This window comes from Bison bison, unplaced genomic scaffold (genome assembly GCF_000754665.1).
Source record: "Bison bison bison isolate TAMUID 2011002044 unplaced genomic scaffold, Bison_UMD1.0 scf7180017864215, whole genome shotgun sequence".
Classification (NCBI taxonomy): domain Eukaryota; kingdom Metazoa; phylum Chordata; class Mammalia; order Artiodactyla; family Bovidae; genus Bison; species Bison bison.
In genome coordinates, this window is record NW_011494787.1 from 5,731,172 (window position 1) to 5,742,923 (window position 11,752).

The 11,752-nt window shown below is 34.3% G+C and overlaps 1 protein-coding gene across 1 annotated transcript in view; it reads right to left on the minus strand.

Moving 5' to 3' along the window:
- Nucleotides 1-11,752, minus strand: part of ZBTB20 (zinc finger and BTB domain containing 20) — an 851,623-nt gene that overhangs the window by 667,398 nt on the left and 172,473 nt on the right. The window lies entirely within an intron of this gene.

Below are 11,752 nucleotides of genomic sequence, written 5' to 3' on the forward strand. Positions count from 1 at the left end.
CAGTCACTGAGCCATGTCCGACTCTTTGCGACCCCATGGAATGCAGCACTCCAGGCTTCCCTGTCCTTTACTATATTCCTGAGTTTTCTCAAATTCACATCCATTGAGTCAGTGATGCTATCTAACCACCTCATCCTCCACTGCCCTCTTCTTTTGCTTTCTATCTCTCCCAGCATCAGGGCCTTTTCATATATATATATATATGTATATATGTATAATTGGTTGCTAAATAAAATTAGTGATTTATAAGTCACCAGTGAATTTATTTCCTTGAAAACTATATATGTGAAAGTTAAGATGAATTACATTCTGATGCAAAAGAAGTTTACTGAACTACCTTTCAATTTAGTGGCTCTCCTCAGTGACCTCAGCTTCTCTACATTTAAGACGAGTCAGTACTGCATACCTGTAATATCCAGAACACTGAAGAGTGCTCCCACACACCATAATCTGGTCAGGATTTAAACATGCAAATATATTCTGCTTTGAACCACCTTCAAGTGCTATTTGGGCAATAAGTACCTTATAAGTAGCAAAAAACGTATATAGTGAACCTGTATAAAATGTTCAGTTCGGTTAATGTCCCTAAAATGAGAAGACATTTCATTATAAAGTTTAAAGCCAAGAAATCTCATGAATCTCAACAAGGATGATCTCTCCTATTTATTTAAATAGGTTTTAAGTATCCCCCTATGTAGAGATGGCAGAATGGCCACAGGTAAAATCACTTTGCCTGTCTTTCTAGCATCCAATTTAAAAAGTATAATAGAAAACATGAGAAGTCAAAAACACGGAAATAATTTTAAAGGATTCAGTTTAAGTACTTCAAGATACAGAAAAGGTCCTTCTCTATTGCTGTGCAACATAGATGGGTAATTAAGAAGAGCTTAATGATTTTTTGTGGCTCGTTCAGAAAACTTGGCCTGTTTTACATGTATTCAAACCTCAAACTTGACAGCCTTTGTTTTTTTTTTCTTCTTGAACGTTTATGTGTTATTTTGGTGGGGGGTTTGCTCTTTTTTCACTGAACCCCCAAATTCTGTCTCTGTTAACATAAAATAGGAAGATATGATAAGGATAGAGGAACATTCTGTGATTTAAAAATTGCTATTCAGTTTTCTATATTTAAACTTTAAAAGATTAAAAGCAGCCTAATTATCAATTGGTAAACTGTTTTCTAGTATTTTTGGCTCTCAGACAAGCGTCTATACACATAATTGTCTACTTGGGGAAGGTTAATTTCAAAAGACCCCACAGGTGGTAGTTTTGATCTCTACTTTCTCCACTTTGAGAACCACTGTTCTCCTTATTCAGGCAGATGATGTATTGCAGCTGTGGTGATTCACCTATTTTTCTCACTTTCGGACTTAAAATTTTATCCTAAACTCTAGAAAAAATAAATACATGGCAACTGGTCAGGTTTTGAACACACAGTTCCTGTAATTTTAAGAGATGATTAAATTTTACCCATAGTCAGGCTTTTTTTCCCACCATAATTCCCAGTCATACCTGTCATGAGCCTGCCATGTGCACACGTGGCACTTGCTCAGACGTGTCTTTGTGACCCTTTGCACTGTAGCCCGCCAGATTCCTCTGTCCATGGGATTTGGAGAAGACCTCAAATGAACTTATTTAGAGCTGTCCTCTTTTAGGATGGAAAAAAAACAAAAAAAAAACAGGCATCTGGATTCCAGTACAGGTATAGACCTTGCAAGTCATCTGTATTTTGGTTTAATCAGAGATTTTCCAAAAGTCTGAATATGATGATACATCTTAAAAAAAAAAATAAGAGAACCATACACTAAACTTTGCTCTGTAAACCACAGGAAAAAGTATCTAAAGAGATGCCTTATGGGGTCATTTTTTCACATGATAAGCAAGAAGAACAGGGGCCCAGGTCTCAGAAGTCTTAGATCATTAGAATTATTCTAACTAATGAATCTTCTTCAAGGAAAAAAGTGGGCTCCGTTTCTGTTTTTAAAAATCCAGAGTGTCTGTAATAGTGCAACTAATGACAACCTTCCCGTTATTCTCACTTAAGAGGAAACCCTATAATAAGAGCTTCCCAAAATGTCAAATAATACTTGTCTCATAACAGGGTTTCTTTGTTCATTCACCACGTCTCTTTTGATATGCACAGATAATAAAAGTTCATGTAAAACTAAAGGTAATATAGAGCAGAAGCCAACACTAATTCTGTATAAATATGTCTGATTAATAAGAGTGCCATTGTTATGGTTATTTCATAATGTCACGATTGCTACAAGAATGGAGGATAGAAGTACTCTTACTCTTGCTGTTTTTCTTCATCCTCTGTCAACCAACCAGTCTGTGAATTTTTGCTCAATGAGGGAAATGAAGGATAGATTTTTGTCCATTAATTATTTCTATTTCATTAGTTCATGTCATAAGCTGTGAAACTAACTTTAAATTCAGGGGAAAAATTAGGGGTTTTATTCTAAAATTAAACCTCACAGTCTCTTAAAAAAAAAATGAATACATGCTCCAGGCTTAATTTCTAAGCTCTCTTTTCTACATACACAACTACTATATCCCTCTGGTGTTCACCAACGATAAAATTTAGCATGCTAGCACTAAGACGTTCCTATGGGCCTAACATGTATTACCTAAAGTACGGTTTAATACTACAACCATAATCAAGGTTGTATGTGAGATTCAATTCCAAAAATTAGAAAAACCCCACCCTGTTAAGTAACAAGAAAGTCCAGAAATGAGTATATGGTTCCTTATTGGAATGGTGATGGAAAACAAGTAATAGATCATAGCACACATTCACGGCAAACAGACAGGATGATAGATTTCAAAGATGTGTCTGAGGCTGGTAGGTAAGTTTGTATTGTCATTACTTTTCTTTTCTCTTTAAATTCTTATCTCCTGCATCCTAGCTTCCCCCCTTGGGGCAGCAGTATAATATAAAAACTTAACAGTTGATCTTAAATTTAGCTGACATTTTTATATCCTTCACAACACACTCTTTAGATTGCACCCAAGAAGGAGATTATTAAATAGTAGCAGGAGACCAGTTACCAAACCATTTTGACTGAACAAAAAACAGCACTGTGACTTCTTACTGACAAATGAAACAACATTTATACAATCATTATAATCAATTTCATAAATAAAGAGCTATTAACAACTGGAGAAAAACAGCAAAGAATCCTATTTCTCCTAAGCTCCTTCATCCTCTCCTCAAACCTCACATTCGTTTCAGCAGTGGAGGAGGTTATGCATGACAAAGAATGGACTTGGCTGAACTGGAGTCTCCTGTGAAGCAGATGCTGTCAGTCAGAAAGCAAGGACACATTTCTGTGATTATTTCAGGCTTTTTATTTTTTATTTTTGGTAATGATTAGCCAGAGTTCCATTTTGCTGGGGCTGGCATCGCGCACAGCTCACTTTTTTTTTTTTAAATTAGGCTTTTCTTTCCTTTTTATAAAGTAAATTTACATATTTTCAGTCTCTCAATCCCTTCTATGTTTTATTTATGAATACAGCCCTTCTTGATGGTAACTTTAATGTGAAAGAGGTAGTTATTAATGTCCCAATCTGCTAGGTTAATCCCTTTCCACATTCTCTACAGAGAAGTTTAAGGTAAGTAACAGTTTACAGTCAATATTAGGTTTAATTATGCTTAATGAGAGTTAGTGTCTCTGTTTACTAACTGCATGTAGGTGTGTGGATCCTAGATGAATTTTCCCTTGGCCTCATTCTGATTTTTTAATAGTGCCACTGTGTGCTGTATATGCAGTGCTTAGATCTATAAAGCTGCTCCAGGAGAACAAAGTGGGGAAGACACCTGTTTCACTTGAGACACCATTAAATGAGTGCAGCCTTAATACAACTGCACCTTTCTTTGGGAAGGGAGTCCTTATTTTATAATGCTTTCCAAACAGATCCATTTAAGAGACTAATTATTGCCTAGGTTTCAGATCCTGGGTAGGTCAATACAAAGAAAAAGCTGTTTCATACTAAGTACTATCATCACTAGTGGATAATGTAAATTTAGAGTATTAAACACTTCTAAGACAAGTAATCCTTTAGTGTCATCAAAGTATTAAGTATTAAGATATAAGTATTAGTATTAAGATATAAAACTTCTTTGACAAGTCACTGGTTTGGTTTGGTCTTTCTTTTTGTCACCTAAAAACTGTTTTGTATTAAAATTGAATTTAAATTCATTGTAGCATATAGGACAAAACTTTTCTTTCCTTACTGAGCTGTCACAATAAGCATGAAAACAAACGCTCAGACCTAGAGGGAATCCTGTAGCAGTGACCCAAAGGAAATTTAGTAGACATATATATATATTTTTTTTAAGAATCCTTTTTTTTTGCTAGGCTTCTGTTGTGGACAAATTTTGAGTAGAATTTATTACTACAGTTAGTTTCTTTAAGTCTATTGATAGGTTGATCAATTCAATGAACATTTATTAAGTATCTGGTCTGAGCTAAACAGAAAGAATGAAGAAAGCATATTCCCTTCCCTCAAGAACCTTACTGCATGGGAAAGGAAACATACATAGTTGGTGAAATAAAAATTTGCTTACAATTAGCTTCAGAAATTTTTTTTTCTTTCAAAAATTCTACCCTGAGTTAATATAATGTGAGAGTTGGACTGTGAAGAAAGCTGAGCGCCGAAGAACTGATGCTTTTGAACTGTGGTGTTGGAGAAGACTCTTGAGAGTCCCTTGGACTGCAAGGAGATCCAACCAGTCCATTCTGAAGGAGATCAGCCCTGGGATTTCTTTGGAAGGAATGATGCTAAAGCTGAAACTCCAGTACTTTGGCCACCTGATGGGAAGAGTCGACTCATTGGAAAAGACTCTGATGCTGGGAGGGATTGGGGGCAGGAGGAGAAGGGGACGACAGAGGATAAGATGGCTGGATGGCATCACTGACTCGATGGACGTGAGTCTGAGTGAACTCTGGGAGTTGGTGATGGACAGGGAGGCCTGGGCATGCTGCGATTCATGGGGTCACAAAGAGTCGGACACAACTGAGCAACTGAACTGAACTGAACTGACTTAATTTTTGCTTTTAGAAAAAAAAATATCATTTTGATATTTGGCAAAACTAATACAATTATATAAAGTTTAAAAATAAAATAAAATTAAAAAAAAAATAGAGGCAACCGCATTTAATTAAAAACCACAATTAAATGGGTTTAAAGGAAAATAGTGCAATCCAAACTATATGCTTAATTAGAAAAAGACTTTCTATTGCTTAGATCCTGTTTTAAAAGTAATTTAGAAATAACTAAACACATAGTTTCGGAGAAGGCAATGGCACCCTACTCCAGTACTCTTGCCTGGAAAATCCCACGGATGGAGGAGCCCGGTGGGCTGCAGTCCATGGGGTCGCAAAGAGTCGGACACGACTGAGTGACTTCACTTTCACTTTTCACTTTCATGCATTGGAGAAGGTAATGGCAACCCACTCCAGTGTTCTTGCCTGGAGAATCCTGGGGACAGCGGAGCCTGGTGAGCTGCTGTCTATGGGGTTGCACAGAGTCGGACACAACTGAAGTGACTTAGCAGCAGCATCAGCAGCAAACACATAGTTTATGATAAGTATTTGCCTATTTTTGGAATATCAATTTCCTCTTTTGGAGTTTCTATAAAGTAAATATTTTTTACTTTTAAATCGTAAAGTACAAAGAACATACAGGGAAATGTAGTTCCTAGGAAAAATTTTAGGAACAATACTATAGATCCTATAAGGGTCACATTCCTTAAAAGGTCTTTATTTTCAATGTCATCATATAAATTAACTTGTCTTATGAAAAATATCATGCTAAACTTAACTAGAGAAGAATCTGACCAAAACCAAATTAACCATTTTTTAATATACTTTAAATACAAAGGGATGGTTATGTACCTTTAAGAAAAATATTCAGATGTTTTTAAATAATCATCTCTCCATGATATTTTAGATTTAATTTTGTGAACTTAGCAGCAAAAAACCTGGTTTAGTACAAAATGAGAAGATAACTACTTTGGAAGTGAAGAAATTATCCAATATTATTAGATTTTTATTAAAGAGGAACAGAAAACCATATGCTCAACTATTTTCAGATATATACATATCTTCTTTTTATACCATAAGACACTACATTCCTCCCTTTCAAATATGAGGATACCAGCAACGTGTACACATATTTGGATGTCTTCTTGCATTTACTTAAACTGACCTTTCTGTATGTACTCTCCATCTCAGTACCCTGAGCTATGCACATTTGAAAACCACTGACTAGTTTATATTCTCCCTCACCATATTACTTAGAACCATCTTGATTATCAGTTGCTAACAGACACTGGGCATAATACATAGGCACCTACTTCTGTATCCTTGCTCAACACAAAAAAGGGAAAAACCTAGAATAAATTAGTAATAAAGTTCCTCTCACCCTGCTAAATATTAAAAAGTCAGTCTCATTCTGACACCAGTTAAATAAAATAAGTATGGTCTTAGTGTTAACTCATAGGTTATTATATAAAAATAACTATAGTTATGTATAATAGACTTCATATATACATATATATAAATATACTTGAATATAGCATGTATAATGCAGGACAGCTACTTGTTATATTTGAATGTATATATTTTATTTTTATATTACTGTTTTTACATGTCAACATTTTTCCCAGAAAGTTAAAAGGAAAATACTTAAACTGTTTTCATAACACAAATTCTAACTGAAATAAAATGTTCTTTAAAAACTGTAATTAATGGCTGCTGTGTCAAATAGTGAACCAAAGGGTCAAACCTTATAATTCACAGTTTGAGAGGTCATAGCTTAAATTATAACTTTAAAAAACTGATTATCTGTGAGTAATTTGACAAATCCAACTAATATACTCTGAATGCATGTAAAGTCTTTTTGAGAGTAAAAACAATGTATGTCCAAGTGGACAGTTGATGGAGGAAATGGCCTTTTTACCGAACAAGGCTGAAGTCCAGCATAATGACTTGGAATGCTTTTGAATGAGCATGCAAGGCTGGAAGGCCAAGTAGTATACACATCCAAAGGGAGCATAATGAACAATCTGATCTGCAGACAAAAATATTCCACATACATGTCCAAAGAAAGGAAGGAAAAAATATACACTTCTATCAGTTAGTCTTTCATCACCACTACTACTACTACCCAATTTACAGATAAACTCAAACTATGGAGCATTAATAAATAATCTTTAAAGAAATAATTTTTATAATTTAAAAAATACTAGAAATTCCCACTGTTTTTCGATCTGAGATTGAAAATACTTATGGAGGTAACCTATATTATATATAGTAAGCCAGATTTATAAAATTGCTTTCTTTATGACTCACCTTGAAAGTAAGTATTATTGCACCTATCTTCATCCCAAGGCCAACCACCCTTCAAGACATAATCTGAAATAATTTTGCCTGCCTATATTTTTTAAATCTAGAAGAATTCCTCTATTAAGAAGGCAGGCCATTGAAGACCAAATTTCTTAACCCATGTCAGAATTCAAAAGTCCATAAAAATAAGTCATTTTTATATCTTTTTATATATATAATAAGTCAGTTATATATCTATATTATAATGTTTACTTATGTGTGTATTTTATTTTCTTATTAGTCCTTCTTTCTTATCAGGGCTTCCCCTGTGGCTCAGCTGGTAAAGAATCTGCCTGCAATGCAGGAGACCTGGGTTTAATCCCTGGGTTGGGAAGATCCCCCAGAGAAGAGAAAGGCTACCCACTCTAGTGTTCTGGCCTGGAGAATTCCATGGACCATATAGTCCATGAGGTCGCAAACAGTCAGACACAACTGAGCAACTTTCACTCATTCACCCTTTCTTATGAGTCCCCCAAAGGGGAAAAACTATGTCTTATTTTTTTCTACAGCTATATCTAACCCCTAGGAAGTTCTTGGCACAGAGCAAACGTTCAATAAATATTTGCTAGAGGGTGGAAAGAAGGAAGAGAAGAAAGGCAGGAGGCTTATAGTTAGTCAGTCTCTTCTAGAATTATGTATGTTATGGTGGGAAGAAAAATCCAAAAAATAATGTACTCTCTATTTACTCAGTTTACCTACCCAGCAATTTGCTGACCCATGCATCTATTCTAGAAACCAAAAAGATTTAAAACAGATTCCAAAAGTACGTATTAAAGATAAATGAAAAGGATCGAACGTAGAGTGGGAAATAAGATGTTTATGTATGCATGTAAAGACAATTACAGGAAAAGAAAGGAATTTGCTGTTTTAATTTCTTCAGTTTAAACTAATTCTTATTATAACCACTTATTATAATGCTTTTATTACAATAAAACATTAAGGGATATTTACTAGTTCCTCATCTGGCCATGCACTATAGAAACATTACATAACCACAGTTTTTCGTATCATGAATCATAGAATCTATGAAAGAGACAAATATTCAATTATAATAAAGTGTAATAAGTAAGTTATAATAGCAGAAACATAACTTTGAGAACAAAGAACTCTTCTCTGAACCAGAAAAAAATGTTTGCTGCATGGTAACTGCTTTACTTCAATGCTACTACTATGTCCTATTACACCTCTCAGAAGAAAGACTTTTATAAACATTATTGGCTCCTGATGTACAAGGAAATATATGCACTCAAATGTCACTGGGATAAAGGAGATCCAAACATGTAAATTATTATATCATAAGAAAACACATTTGAAAAATGTTCTTTTTTCTCATAAGTGAAAGCCAAACTCTGATTCCACTTAGCCTTCTAATGTTTCTCATTCCGTTGGACCAGCCCACACATACTGGGCTCTGGATAAGTCCTGGGCTCAACCATCTGGCCCTTTACTTAATTCTTTTTTAACACTGACAAGTGTATTAGTAACACTTCCTTGATTGCTGGTAAATATAGAGCCACCACACAACTAAGATTTTCCCTAATTCTGAAAGTCACTAATTAGTTGTGGGTAGGGGTCGGGGAGTATTACAAAGATATGTTGAGCAGTACTACAATAAGTAATCTAATTCCCAAGAAGAAAGTATGTTAATCTGCTTCCCACTTCATTAGAGGAATAAAAAACATCTTGTCATCACTAAAGGATACAAAGGAGACCTGGATATTTAAAGAAATAGTAGGTAGGGACGAAAAATGAATGCAGCATTTCATTAAGAAAATCCCCTATCCTTCGTGGACAACAGTCATGGTTTTTCTTGGTATCCTCTGATTACTCTATTTATCAGTGTATTCCATGAGCGTAGTTTATTCAATTAATATAAATACAATCTTCCGAAAGAAACACATATGGTAAATGAATCCTATTTAATAGATAGGATTTAATCCTATTTAATAGATCATTCTACTGGCACTTACGCATTACGCAACTTTGGAAACTACCTTAATACTTTCAAACCAGTAAGGTCTCATTTGCCTGACCTTGCAGTATAAACTACTGTAGGTTTAGAGGAGAGAATGCAATTTCTAAAAAGTCATTTACAGAGAATATATGGTTTAATTTGTTTGTTTTTCCACTGGATAAGAGATAGTCTAACGCTGTTTATTTTCCTGTAAGGTTTAGATTTGTTAAATAACATCAGCATCAGGCTTAAAATACCATAATTCAACTCCCTAAATCTACAGATTCTAACTGTGTAAGGTTGAATTGGTTGTCCTCATTTCTAAGATCAAGCAACTTAACACCAAGCAACAGTTTTTAAGAGGCTATTTCAGGTTTCAGTGTATCTCCTTTGTTCATCTGGGGAAAGGATGATTTTCTCTTATAGTACTTACACCAAATAACTATAATCTCAACTAAAAACTTAGAAAACTGGATTGTGAGGCAGGTGTAAATATTTCCAAATCTTATAACTAATGAATAAAATTTAATTGGCTTATATGCAGAAGTAAATTTATGAGAGGCTGAAGAATAGAATAAACAAGGGGGGGAAAGTACATTGTTTACTATGTAATTTAAGAACTGTCAGAGAAGTGGGGCATGTCTTATTTACTGGTGTATGAAAAGAGAAGAATGAATGCTTTTGCATACAAATAAATGCAGGTATAGAAACATAATAGAAGCTTCATGTTACAATGGAGCTTAAACTTCTCTGGGCAGTGATCAGCTAAGGAGAAACAGAGACAGTTACAATGCAGTGATTAACTAGCTGACAGATCTATTATTCATGGCAGGTATGTAAGCAGTCAGGGCGGCGATGTTGGTGGCCTCTCCTCATCAAGCAGCTTTGCCAGTACAGACTGGATGTCTGGAACCAGGCAAGACACAACAACAATAAAAGCTAGCGCCAGCTAAGGGAAGATACAGCACGATTCATCTCCAATTTTAAATAGTACTAGAAATCTTCATTGAAGAAGATTTTTCCTTGGGATTGGCAATATATTGTATTTATAGGATGTAGACCAACCCTGCTCTCTGATTTATCTTACTCACTTAGCAACATGCCTAAAACACCTACCCAGAAATTTCCAGTATATTACAGAAAAAAAGGAATTTTTAGCATTATTTGGCAAAAATTTCTGTTGATAAGTATGACCATCATGTCATTACATGAACAGATGGTCAAAGTGAGTCCATTTCACTGACAGTATATTGTGTGGGTCTTTTTATCTCTGAATAACCAAACCAAACAAAAGCATAGCACGGAAGAGGTCATTGTGCCTTCTCTGATTTGGTTGGTAGCTTTATCTTTGAAATATGAAAATAAAACCAACATAACTATAATCCTCCACAGTACCATTTCTGCATAATATTTGTCTATTTAAGTATTCACATTCAAAAATCATCCAGATATTTGTGAAGATGGAAAAACAAATCAGATATTTTTAACTTTCAATACCATGATCTCCAGTAAAAGGAGAAAATATAAAGTAGCCATATTACTTATTCTTCAGTTTTATCTAACCGTTTACCAAATGTTTATTGGCAAATTACAACTCTTTTTTGGTATTCAGGTATTTTAATGAAAGATAAGGGAAAATGTATTTTAAAAAAGCAAATGTCCATAAAAAAATATATTTTCATGTGAAAGGCTGTGCTCTATATATAGATTATTTTTACTTAATAATGTTAAAGTATGACAAATGAATATTCATAACCAAATAAATTAATAGTCTAGCAGATAACCAATCACTAGTTACTACATTTTGCTCCATGAGATACATACACACACACACACACACACACTACTATTTGGATGCTTATAATGATAGCTTTATCAATATAACCAACTCAAAATATAATTTACTTTGATTTTTTTAAGTAAAAATAAATAATACTATGAGGCAAAAGAAAGAAAAAATAAGAATATATGTATATCTATAACAGCTAGTAGTCAAAACAACAGCTTAAAATTATGCTAAAATGCATCTTCACATGTGGCTGTGAAAACTTAAGTGCAAGGAAAATTCTGGCTACCCACATCCAGAAGGAGCTGATGAAGTATGAAGTTTAAGAGTACATCTTTAGTACTTCTGTACCTTAAAATATTGCCGAGTATTAATTTTTCATCAAGTTGTCATTTTCTCTGACATTTGGTTTTATTAATCAAGGCATTTATCATTAATTTGTAGAAAATATCGTAATTAAGCCAAATAAAATAAAATCCTTAAAAGGTTAAAATTAGAAAGCAGGTGAATGAGAACTTTGACATTACCCTGTTAACATACAGGAGCTTTTGGAAAGTATGGGAATCAAGTTTATGAAGTGAGTTTGGTGCCTCAATCTTGGGGCTGGCTGTTTTTTTTTTTTTT